Below are 13,507 nucleotides of genomic sequence, written 5' to 3' on the forward strand. Positions count from 1 at the left end.
TTGCCAATACTTTATGAGGAAAGTCGAGTGAAACGTCCAAGTGTGTTGGGCGATAGGGGACTCCGCTGTCGCAGCGGGCATGATCATCCAAGATTCTGCAGCGGGTGAGATTTTGAAGGAACATTGTTCAAAATCAAAACCCAAGTCAAAACAAAGAAACCAGATGGATGTCCCAGAATAAGACACTGTTGAAAATGAATTGGACGATGCTGACTTCACACAGGAAGACCGTCACGAAGGAGCTGATCGAGTCCTGTCCAGGATCTAATTCCCCGGTGCTAAAGGACCCGGTGCTAAAAGTTACTGCAGACCTGCACTCAGCCTATATATAACGTGCATCCCATGTAAGATACTTGAAACAATAATTGTCTTGCAAGAACAGGTTACTGGAACACGTCGAAGATTAAAGTACACTTTCTGACAGACAACATGGTTCATAAAGGCAAATCGTGTTAGTTTGACCAACCTATATACTGGAGACCTGAAGTGACGGCAACTTTAGACCAGGGGATAATATTTCTTGACAATGCCAAAGCATTTGATTCGATTCCACACCAGAGGCTGATAAACAAGCTAAGTTGTACAAGCGTACGGGTGTAAAGGCAGAGTACTAGATTGGATACAGGACTTCCTAATGGGGAGAACTAACTGTAAATGCCGCCTCGTCTCAAGCAGATGTACTATGGTGGGGAGGGCTCGGTGCTCGGACCGTTACTATTCATCCTCTACATAAACGACCTACCCATGTCAAGTCAAATATACATACAGATCTGTTCGCCGATATAAGCATGGAGGAATAAGAAGTGTGCGATGTTTTTCATTATTTGCGCGATGTTTAATATAATTATTTGTGCGATGTTTTACAATATATGTGCGATGTTCAATATATGTGTGCGATGTTTTACATTAATTATATGCAATTTTCAATTTATATGTGCGATGTTTTTGACGATATATATGTGCGATGTTTTCAATATTATGTCCGATCTTTTTGCATTAAATGTGCGATGTTTTTCGATACAATTGTGTGTGTTGTTTTACAATATATTTGCGATATTCTCAAATATGTGAGCAATGTTTTACACATATGTTTGACATTTCGATCTATTTGTATTCGATGTTTCATGGGTATGTTTGCATTCGAGCTTTTGCAGTATGCATTTGATGTTTCCCTTTTCATTCGATGTTTCGTTAAGAGTCAAAGTCTGGTTACTAGACCGCAAAAGTCTGACTATTTTGCCTAAAGTCAGCTAGTGTATGAGACGTCAGCGGATCGCGTGAAGTAATTAGAGCCAGACCTAAACGGTAAACCGGAATTGTGGGTAATTCTTTAAGCATACGCAATGCGTTCATCATTGTTTGGGCAGTACCCCCAGCTGTGCCTGTACTACCCATAGTGTTATGTGCATCATCTATGCACTGAGGAGTGCATGACACATGGGCTGAGCTCCAAGGCCGATGTGCACCTGTCCCAGTTACCTGATAATTTGTTAGCATAAGCTGATGTAAAATTGGGCAAAATTAGATGTTTATGAAAAAAAATCAAATTGTAAGGGGTGAACATTGCATATTTTAGCGAAATTGGGCAAAATCAGATGTTTCCGAAAAATTTCAGATGTAAGGGATTAACGTTGCTTTTTCAGTGAAATTTTGCAAGGTTAGATGTTGCAAAAAATTTGAAAGGGGTTAACCTCGCATTTTTTTAAAGCAAAAATGGGAAAAAATCAAATGTTTCTGAAAAATTGCAGATTGTAAGGGGTTAACCTTACTTTTTGAATAAGATTAAAAAATTAGATGTTCGTGAAAAAAATTCAAATTGTAAGGGGTTAACCTTGCATTTTTTTTTTAGCAAAATAGGACACAATCAGATGATTCTGGAAAATTGCAGATTGTTAGGGCTTAACCTTGTATTTCTAGCAAAATTGGGCAAAAAGAAATGTTTATGAAACATTTTAAATTGAAAGAGGTGTACCTTGTATATTTAGTGGAATTTGGCAAAATCAGATTTGTATGAAAAATCTAAAATGGTAAGGGGTTAACCTTGCTTTTTTAGCAAAATTTGGAGCATATTTTACTAAAATTGGGCAAAATCAGATGCTTCTAAAAAATCCAGATGTAAAGTTTCCGCAAAAACAGCTGTTGAAAAAGAGCCCAATGTTGAACTTTACTGAGTCTGAGGTCTATCGAGGGGACGATCCTGATTTCAACTCCCGGAGATTCGCTGACAGTCTCTATTTTTCTTTTTAAGAAAGTCGAAATAGCTGAAGAGGGAGGTGAGAATGATTATCTATATGTGCCCAGATACAAAGAGTAGAAATCTACGCGTTTGCCTTTTGAAAATACACAATTGCGGTGTTCATTGTTGCGTAATGATCCGCCTAGCTAGCACACGACTGTTTTGCACATTAGGCTGTGTTATGCAGCTTCCTAATAAACCAAACGCACTGGGCTCATTATATCGACTTGTTTTTACCCATTAAGGTAAAGCAAATGGACCCAGTAATCTTCCTGGCGCGTTTGCTCACCTATAAAGACAACTTTTCTCAGTTTAAGGACAATTCTAAGGTAACGAAATGGCCGAGTGGTTACGATTCGTAGTTCACGATTAGCGGGGTCCCGGGTTCGAATCCCGCTGGTGTCTTTTTGGTTTTTAACGTATAAGTTCAATCATTTACTATAAGAGATTTAATTTCCCGTCGTAAAGTACCAACAGTACCTTAGCTTAATCGGTAAGCACTGCTGCTGGTACTGTCCGCGAGTTCCAGGTTGGCGCCTTCGTACAGGTTCAGGGCATGTGGTCCACTCGGAGGATCAGGGCTTAGGGGCCGCCCTGTTCCTCCCTTAGCTCTTTGCTTTTACATGGTGCCTGGCCCTCCGGGGTTATATGGATGGATAGGGAAGGAAGTGTGTATTGGTCGGGGACGCCGAGACCCCGGAAGAGAACTAAGGGATCGGCTGGGGCATTGTTATGGCTCAGACCGATCCCTGAAAGCTTGACCAGCACATAACTTTTTGATTTTTTTTTTACCCTCTATCTTTTATACTTTGGTTTAGTTTGATATCTACAGCTACGGGTAGTATCAAAATTGAAACAAAGGTGGTTGTCATAAATCAATGAATATTTTATAATTGACTATAATCAAAACGGAGTTTCGTTTGATCAATTTGACTATCATTATATAATGACGCGATTGCCAATTGACGTAAGAAACGCCATAAATTATACCGGGAAAGAATAAAGATGTACATTGTATTATTATTATTATTTATACATCTTTCAAATAACGTGTCTTTAATTGTGAGCATTCCAAAAACAATACAGTAATTCGCAATAGTAATAGAATGGTATAAGATAGCACGATCATTGCGTCTCTATTAAATTTAAAAAATATAATTTAGGCCCCTATGTGTGAAATATTCTTTGATTGACTATGATCTTCCATACGAATGAGTTAATTCGCAAAATATAGCAACAACAAAAGAGAAAGGAAAAAGAGAACATTTCTTTACCCTAAAAACTGAAAATATAATTTGTTTTAAAAAAGTCAAATGGGTCACTTCATGTATTGATTTAACAGTTTGCAAGGAGTTAGCCTTACATTTTTAGCAAAATTGGGAAAAATCAGATGTTTCTGGAAAATTGCAGATTGTATGGGGTTAGATGTTTATGAAAAAAATCAAATTGTAAGGGGTGAACCTTGCATTTTTTAGCGAAATTGGGCAAAATCAGATCTTTCTGGAAAATTTCAGATTGTAAGGGGTTAACTTTGCATTTTTAGCAAAATTGGGCAAAGTCAGATTTGTATGAAAAATCAACGATTGTAAGGGGTTAACCTTGCCAAATTAGGGCAAAATCAGATGTTTTTGGAAAATCGCAGATTGAAAGTGGTTAACTTTGCTTTTTTAGTGAAATTTGGCAAAGTTGGATGTTTATGAAAAATTTCAAATTGTAAGGGGTTAACCCTACATTTTTGTAAACGAAATTGGGAAAAATCAGATGTTTCTGGAAAAATTGCAGAATTGTATGGGGTTAACTTGGCATTTTTAGCAAAACTGGGCAAAATGAGATGTTTCTGAAAAATTTCAAATTGTAAGGGGTTAACCTTGCTTTTCGAATTGCGAGGGGTTAACCTTGCACTTTTTAGCAAAATAGGGCAAAATCAGGTGTTTATGAAAAAAGTCAGATTGTAAGGGGTTAACCTTGCATTTTTAGCCAAATTGGGCTAAATCAGATTTGTATGAAAAATCAAAAATTGTAAGGGGTTACCTTTGCCAAATTAGGGCAAAATCAGAAGTTTGTAGAAAATTGCAGATTGAAAGGGGTTAACCTTGCTTTTTTTGTAAAATTCGGCAAAATGAGATGTTTATGAAAAAATTCAAACTGTAAGGCGTTAACCTTGCATTTTTAGCAAAATCGGGAAAAATCAGATGTTTCTGGAAAATTGCAGATTGTATGGGGTTAGATGTTTATGAAATATTTTATATTGTAAAATTTGGCAAATCAAATGTTTCCGAAAAATTTCAGATGTAAGGCAGTAACCTTGTTTTTAGTAAAATTGGGCAAATTGAGATGTTTATGAATTTATTTTTCTGATGGTAAGGGATTAACCTTGAATTTCAGCTTAATTGGGAAAAATCGGATTGGGCAAAATAAGATGTTTCTGAAAAATTTCAGATGTAAGAGATTAACTTTGCTTTTTTTAAGCGAAAATGGGGGGAAAAATCAAATGTTTTTAGAAAATTGCAGATTGTAAGGGGTTAACCTTGCTTTTTAAATAAGATTGGGAAAATGAGTTGTTCATGAAAAAAATTCAAATTGTAAGGGTTTAAGCTTGCATTTTTTTAAGCAAAATTGGGAAAATTTTTATGAAAAATTTCAAATTGTAAGGGATTGACCATTAATCATTTAGCAAAATAGGGCGAAATCAAGTGTTTCTGGAAAATTGCAGATTGTTAGGGCTTAACATTGTATTTTTAGCAAAATTGGGCAAAAAGAAATGTTTATGAAAACATTTAAAATTGTAAGAGGTGTAACTTGAATATTTAGCAAAATTTGGCAAAATCAGATTTGTATGAAAAATCTAAGACCGTTCGCATGACATCACAATCCTTTTTGCTAATGCAATTTTTTTTACGGAATTTATTTTGGGGGGCTACACAAAATGTTGGGGGGCTACAGCCCCCCCTAGCCCCCCCCGTAGAACCGCGCCTGGGAAGGGGAAAGGAAGAGGGAATAAGAAAAAATGTAAAAAGTAAACACCGCTGTCCAAAACCCCGCGTTCATAGCCCGTAAAAGCTGACAAGTAAAAGTAAATACTCTTGGCTCATTTTTATTCATACAAAATGCAAGTACATGCTTTAAAATGGGATGTGGGACACCCTGCCCCCCGACCCAGGTAGAGGCGCCCGAACATGTCAGCTGATGGATTGTTGATAAATAATTTTATTCTCAGACTGGGGGGGGGGGGGGGGGCTCGAAAATGTTACAGACACATATAAAGGCACACACTTTTTTTAATTCATTAAGATACCGCATATATACATAATATTGAGGGCGCAATTCAAAGGGTCCGGTTTTTTGTTTTTTTGAGGATCTGGGCACGTGCAAGTTGGATAAAAAAAAAAAAATTACGAAGGGATGTAGACGCCCAACAGATAGGGAAAAAAATAGTTTTTGTTTTATAAACTAAATAAAGTACGTAGGTACGTAGGAAAAAAAGAAATTGTTTTAATCACGAGGACAGCAACTTCAAAACACCGATTTGAGATTTGAGGCTTTGCGATCGCTGCAATCATGGGCACGAATTATTGTATGATTTAATTGGAGGCAGAAAGTAACCTATTTGGTGAAAAAGTTTTCACAAGTATTTTTGATTAAAATAAATGTTTGTGAGCCGCTTGTGCTTAGTATAACCATCTATTCCTTCCTCCATGGTATAACTTGTCACATTCGGACGAATACACAAGCATTTGAAGCCTAAAGTAGCAAATGTGTTATCCTTTGACAATATATTGTGAAGGACAGCGTAGCCATATGCCTAGTAAAATATGTACCTGTACAGCATCGTTCTAAATTCTGACCACTAAAGCCCAGGCCATCCCGAGGTTTGCCAAAATTTAGCATTCGGTTGTTGTTGTTGTTGAAAACTAGCGTACCAGTGCTTTTCTGGTTTAATGGTCCCAGTGATTATTCATCAAACATGTTTTTGGAGAGGGCGTGCCAAAGAGCGCCCTCCCCAACACCCCCTATGGGCGCATACCGGTAAAATTAATAGTCCTAAACCCATCCGACCTCATATTATACCGGTACCGTCAAAATATTCTACATTAGAGAGTTCTGAGAGCCATGAATTTATTAGCGCCCCGAATAATTCGGTATCGAAACAGTCTCAGTCCAACTAATTTCATATTGAGGTTAAAATCCAGGCAAAACATTTTTGTTGTTAAATCATCTTACGAAAGGGGAATGAAATAGAATCCTGCCCCGAAAAAATCGACGCACTGGCAAGCCCTTTTGAAATTCCTTCAAATCCACAGTGCAATCGGGTCCGGAAGGGCCACGTTCTGAGGCCGAGGGCCCAGAGATGAGAGTGCCCGGCCCGTGCTGACAGGCGCGGTCCGCTGATCAGAGTGCACGTACGTTCGTTACGCCCCGCACACCGCCGAGGTCTGATGAGGCAGCCGCGGCCGATAACGGGTTCAGCTAGTATTGTTTTGGACGGGAAAATATTGCAAAAATAGCAAACGGACTGGGGTTTGTACCCGAACACAGTGCTCGCCCAAAACGCACCCATTTTGCCGATAGGCACAGAGCCCCTTGCTAATGATGTAAGCAATCATAATGATGAAATTTTTCAGACATATTAACTTTTTTGTGGTTGTAGTCAGTATCGGCCGTATTATATCATGGCCTTATAATCCCTCTCAGTGCCGCTCCCGGCTCGATTTCACCCGGCTCGAGTCATCGGATATTCGACATGTTGTACTATAAAAAAGAGTGCAACTTGAGAATAAGTCTAAATTGGTACTTCACTACACTTGCACTGAATATTAATATTGTCAAGTTAAAAAAAAAAATATCTATCTTCGGCCCAAATGTCACACAATTTCAAACGTGTGCCACATAAGCCAATGAATTACGTAACTCCGTTTGTCGCCTATCAGCTTATGCTAAAAAATTATCATGTAACTGGATCATAAAACGCAATGCGTTCATCATTGTTTGGGCAGTACCCCCAGCTGTGCCTGTACTACCCATAGTGTTATGTGCATCATCTATGCATTGAGGAGTGCATGACATGATGGTCTGAGCTCCAAGGCCGATGTCCACCTGTCCCGTTTAATGATCCTGTTACATGATAATTTGCAAGGTTAACGCCTTACAATTTGAATTTTTTCATAAACATCTAATTTTGCCCAATTTTACAAAAAAAGCAAGGTTAATCCGTTACATCTGGAATTTTTCAGAAACATCTGATTTTGCCCAATTTTAGTAAAATATGCACCAAATTTTGCTACAAAAGAAATGTTAATCCCTTACAATTGTAGATTTTTCATACAAATCTGATTTTGACAAATTTTGCTAAATATACAAGGTTCACCCCTTACAATCTGCAATTTTCCAGAAACATCTGATTGTGCCCTATTTTGCTAAAAAAGAAAATGCAAGGTTCACCCTTAAAATTTGCCAATTTTCACTAAAAAGGCAAGGTTAACCCCTTTCAATCTGCAATTTTTTAGAAATTTCTGATTTTGCCCTAATTTGGCAAGGTTAATTCCTTACATCGGATATTTTCATAAACATCTGATTTTGCCCAATTTGGCAAGGTTAATCCATTACAATTTTTTATTTTTTATTTAAATTTGATTTGGTCCAATTTTGCTAAAAATGCAAGGTTAACCCCTTACAATCTGAACTTTTCCAGAAACCTGTGATTTTGCCCTATTTTGCTGAAAAAATGCAAAGTTAACCCCTTACAATCTGAAATTTTCCATAAACACCTGATTTTACCCTATTTTGCTAAAAAATCAATGGTTAATCCCTTACAATTTGAAATTTTTCATAAACATTAAACTTTTTCCCAATTTTGCTAAAAATACAAGGTGAACCACTTACAATTTGAAATTTTTCATAAACATCTAATTTTGCCAAATTTCACTAAAAAAAGTAGGGTTCATTCCTTACATCGGATTTTTTTTCAGAAACATCTGGTTTTGCCCAATTTTGCTAAAAATGCAAGGTTAACCCTCTTTCAATCTGCAATTTTCTAGAAACTTCTGATTTTGCCCTAATTTGGCAAAGGTTAACCCCTTACAATTTTTGATTTTTCATACAAATCTGATTTAGCCCAATTTTGCTAAAAATGCAAGGTTAACGCCTTTCAATCTGCAATTTTTTCATAAACACCTGATTTTGCCCTAATTTGGCAAAGGTTAACACCTTACAATTTGAATTTTCATAAAAATGTCATTTTGCCAAATTTTGCTTAAAATGCAAGGTTAACCCCTGGCCTTTCAATCTGCAATTTTCTAGAAACTTCTGATTTTGCCCTAATTTGGCAACGGTTAACCCCTTACAATTTGAAATTTTTCAGAAACATCTCATTATGCCCAATTTTGCTAAAAATGCAAGGTTCACCCCTTACTTCATGATTTTTCATAAAAATCTGATTTTGCTAAAAATGCCAAGTTAACCCCATACAATTCTGCAATTTTTCCAGAAACATCTGATTTTTCCCAATTTCGTTTAAAAAAATGCAGGGTTAATCCCTTACAATTTGAAATTTTTCATAAACATCCAACTTTGCCAAATTTCACTAAAAAAGCAAAGTTAACCCCTTTCAATCTGCAATTTTCCAGAAACATCTGATTTTGCCCTAATTTGACAAGGTTAACCCCTTACAATTTTTGATTTTTCATACAAATCTGACTTTGCCCAATTTTGCTAAAAATGCAAAGTTAACCCCTTACAATCTGAAATTTTTCATAAACATTTAAATTTGTCCAATGGTACTAAAAAAAAGGGTTAACCCCTTACAATTTGAAATTTTTCATCAACATCTTATTTTGCTAAAAATGCAAAGTTAACCCCTTACAATCTGAAATTTTTCATAAACATTTAAATTTGTCCAATGGTACTAAAAAAAAGGGTTAACCCCTTACAATTTGAAATTTTTCATCAACATCTTATTTTGCCAAATTTCACTAAAAAAGCAAGGTAAACCCCTTACAATCTGAAATTTTCCAGAAAGATCTGATTTAGCCCAATTTTGCTAAAAATGCAAGGTTAACCCCTTTCAATCTGCAATGTTTTCATAAACACCTGATTTTGCCCTAATTTGGCAAAGGTTAACCCCTTACAATTTGAAATTTTTCATAAAAATCTCATTTTGCCAATTTTTGCTAAAAATGCAAGGTTAACCCCTGGCCTTTCAATCTGCAATTTTCTAGAAACTTCTGATTTCCCCCTAATTTGGCAAAGGTTAACCCCTTAAAATTTGAAATTTTTCAGAAACATCTCATTGTGCCCAATTTTGCTAAAAATGCAAGGTTCACCCCTTACTTCGAGATTTTTCATAAAAATCTGATATTGCCCAGTTTTGCTAAAAATGCCAAGTTAACCCAATACAATTCTGCAATTTTTCCAGAAACATCTGATTTTTCCCAATTTCGTTTAAAAAAATGCAGGGTTAACCCCTTACAATTTGAAATTTTTCATAAACATCCAACTTTGCCAAATTTCACTAAAAAAGCAAAGTTAACCCCTTTCAATCTGCAATTTTCCAGAAACATCTGATTTTGCCCTAATTTGACAAGGTTAACCCCTTACAATTTTTGATTTTTCATACAAATCTGACTTTGCCCAATTTTGCTAAAAATGCAAAGTTAACCCCTTACAATCTGAAATTTTTCATAAACATTTAAATTTGTCCAATTGTACTAAAAAAAAAAGGTTAACTCCTTACAATTTGAAATTTTTCATCCACATCTTATTTTGCAAAATTTCACTAAAAAAGCAAGGTTAACCCCTTACAATCTGAAATTTTCCAGAAAGATCTGATTTAGCCCAATTTTGCTAAAAATGCAAGGTTAACCCCTTTCAATCTGCAATGTTTTCATAAACACCTGATTTGCCCTAATTTGGCAAAGGTTAACCCCTTACAATTTGAAATTTTTCATAAAAATCTCATTTTGCCAATTTTTGCTAAAAATGCAAGGTTAACCCCTGGCCTTTCAATCTGCAATTTTCTAGAAACTTCTGATTTTGCCCTAATTTGGCAAAGGTTAACCCCTTACAATTTGAAATTTTTCAGAAACATCTCATTGTGCCCAATTTTACTAAAAATGCAAGGTTCACCCCTTACTTCGAGATTTTTCATAAAAATCTGATATTGCCCAGTTTTGCTAAAAATGCCAAGTTAACCCCATACAATTCTGCAATTTTTCCAGAAACATCTGATTTTTCCCAATTTCGTTTACAAAAATGCAGGGTTAACCCCTTACAATTTGAAATTTTTCATAAACATCCAACTTTGCCAAATTTCACTAAAAAAGCAAAGTTAACCCCTTTCAATCTGCAATTTTCCAGAAACATCTGATTTTGCCCTAATTTGGCAAGGTTAACCCCTTACAATTTGAAATTTTTCATCCACATCTTATTTTGCCAAATTTCACTAAACAAGCAAGGTTAACCCCTTACAATCTGAAATTTTCCAGAAAGATCTGATTTTGCCCAATTTCGCTAAAATGTGCAAGGTTCACCCCTTACAATTTCAAATGTTTCATAAACATCTAACCCCATACAATATGCAATTTTCCAGAAACATCTGATTTTTCCCAATTTTGCTAAAAATGTAAGGCTAACTCCTTGCAAACTGTTAAATCAATACATGAAGTGTCCCATTTGACTTTTTTAAAACAAATTATATTTCCAGTTTTTAGGGTAAAGGAATTTTCTCTTTTTCCTTTCTCTTTTGTTGTTGCTATATTTTGCGAATTAACTCATTCGTATGGAAGATCATAGTCAATCAAAGAACATTTCACACATAGGGGCCTAAATTATATTTTTTTAATTTAATAGAGAAGCAATGATCGTGCTATCATATACCATTCTATTACTATTGCGAATTACTGTATTGTTTGGAATGCTCACAATTAAAGACACGTTATTTGAAAGATGTATAAATAATATTTATATTACAATGTACATCTTTATTCTTTCCCGGTATAATTTATAGCGTTTCTTACGTCAATTGGCAATCGCGTCATTATATAATGATAGTCAAATTGATCAAACGAAACTCCGTTTTGATTATAGTCAATTAGGAAATATTCATTGATTTATGACATACACCTTTGTTTCAATTTTGATACTACCCGTAGACCTGCCGAGCAGCTGTAGATATCAAACTAAACCAAAGTATAAAAGATAGAGGGTAAAAAAAATCAAAAAGTTATGTGCTGGTCAAGCTTTCAGGGATCGGTCTGAGCCATAACAATGCCCCAGCCGATCCCTTAGTTCTCTTCCGGGGTCTCGGCGTCCCCGACCAATACACACTTCCTTCCCTATCCATCCATATAACCCCGGAGGGCCAGGCACCATGTAAAAGCAAAGAGCTAAGGGAGGAACAGGGCGGCCCCTAAGCCCTGATCCTCCGAGTGGACCACATGCCCTGAACCTGTACGAAGGCGCCAACCTGGAACTCGCGGACAGTACCAGCAGCAGTGCTTACCGATTAAGCTAAGGTACTGTTGGTACTTTACGACGGGAAATTAAATCGCTTATGGTAAATGATTGAACTCATCCGTTAAAACCAAAAAGACACCAGCGGGATTCGAACCCGGGACCCCGCTAATCGTGGACGACGAATCGTAACCACTCGGCCATTTTGTTACCTTAGAATTTTCCTTAAACTGAGAAAAGTTGTCTTTATAGGTGAGCAAACGCGCCAGGAAGATTACTGGGTCCATTTGCTTTACCTTAATGGGTAAAAACAAGTCGATATAATGAGCCCAGTGTGTTTGGTTTGTTAGGAAGCTGCATAACACAGCCTAATGTGCAAAACAGTCGTGTGCTAGGCGGATCATTACGCAACAATGAACACCGCAATTGTGTATTTTCAAAAGGCAAACGCGTAGATTTCTACTCTTTGTATCTGGGCACATATAGATTCTCACCTCCCTCTTCAGCTATTTCGACTTTCTTAAAAAGAAAAATAGAGACTGTCACCGAATCTCCGGGGGGGGGGGGGGGTGGCAAAGCAATTCCCCCCCCAATTCCTTAACTTTTTCGTTATATTCTCAATTTATCATCCGAGCGTGAGTAGAGGAGCATTTGCCCTACCCTCCCCCATTCAAATTAACAGCAATATGGCTTCACACTTCTTCTCCCTTTTTCTCCTTTATCTCCCCCCCCCCCCGTTTTCCGGGGGGGGGGGGGGGGGGGGGGGCAAGTTCCCCCTTGCCTTCCCCTCGCGACGCCGATGCACCCAACCCAACCCCAGCAAAAGTTGCTAGATCCGCTTCTGACGTAAGTTGGTACATTGACATGAAATGTGATATCGACTTAATATCACTATTTTGACCCAAACGAAGTTTCTGTAGCTCATGTAGAATGCAAGAATGAAATTGGGGTAAGCAATTATTGTTGGAGTCTCCAGAATGTGGGAAGGCCTGTTGGCCACGACCAAGCAGCTAGGCAGCGGGATACCAGCCGATGGCTCGTCCGTTCATCATGTGGCATTTTGACACCTTGAAAAACTTCCGATGTTGAACATGAATGACCCGCCAAAAACGTAGCACACAACAGGCTACAGGGGCGTAACCAGGAATTTTCGCGGGGGGGGGGGGGGAGGGGAGTTCATTAGCAAAAAAATTGTGCAGTGTACACAGGTTGTTTTTTCTCCGGACATTTTGGACTCCAAAAATCAATATAGGGGTATGGTGGTGGTGGGGGTGGGGTGGGGGGGGGGGGATCTCACACCGTACTTTCAAATCTGACGATTATTAACAATAATGTTTTTAATACAGAATAGTGTACAAATACCCCCTAACCAAGCTGCCTCTGTCTGTATTTTGTGCACAGGTTTGCCAACAATCCTATTAGCAATAACTTTTAATAACCGCTTTCACTTTTTATTTTATTATTATTTCTCATCATTTATTATCATTCTGCACACATAATGTACAAAAAAAATCTACAAAATAAACTGAACTGGATTGTAATCAAGGCACTATGCAAGGACGGAAATGGTAGCAATTCGATAAATTATCAAACACAAAGCACAATTCTGTAATCTTACATTTATACAGCACATTATATATACACCTTTTAAAAATATTTTTGGAAGGTTGTAAATTACACTCTTGAAAAACCACATCACCATGATTCTCAAGTCACCATGAAGTGAACTGCACAACCAAGTCAGGACAATCTATGACAAGACAAGACATTTAAAGCCTATGCCCCTTTGACATTATGACGTTGACTCAATGCATACTTAAGCAG

The sequence above is a fragment of the Patiria miniata genome, unplaced genomic scaffold (genome assembly GCF_015706575.1).
Source record: "Patiria miniata isolate m_02_andy unplaced genomic scaffold, ASM1570657v1 HiC_scaffold_10, whole genome shotgun sequence".
NCBI lineage: Eukaryota > Metazoa > Echinodermata > Asteroidea > Valvatida > Asterinidae > Patiria > Patiria miniata.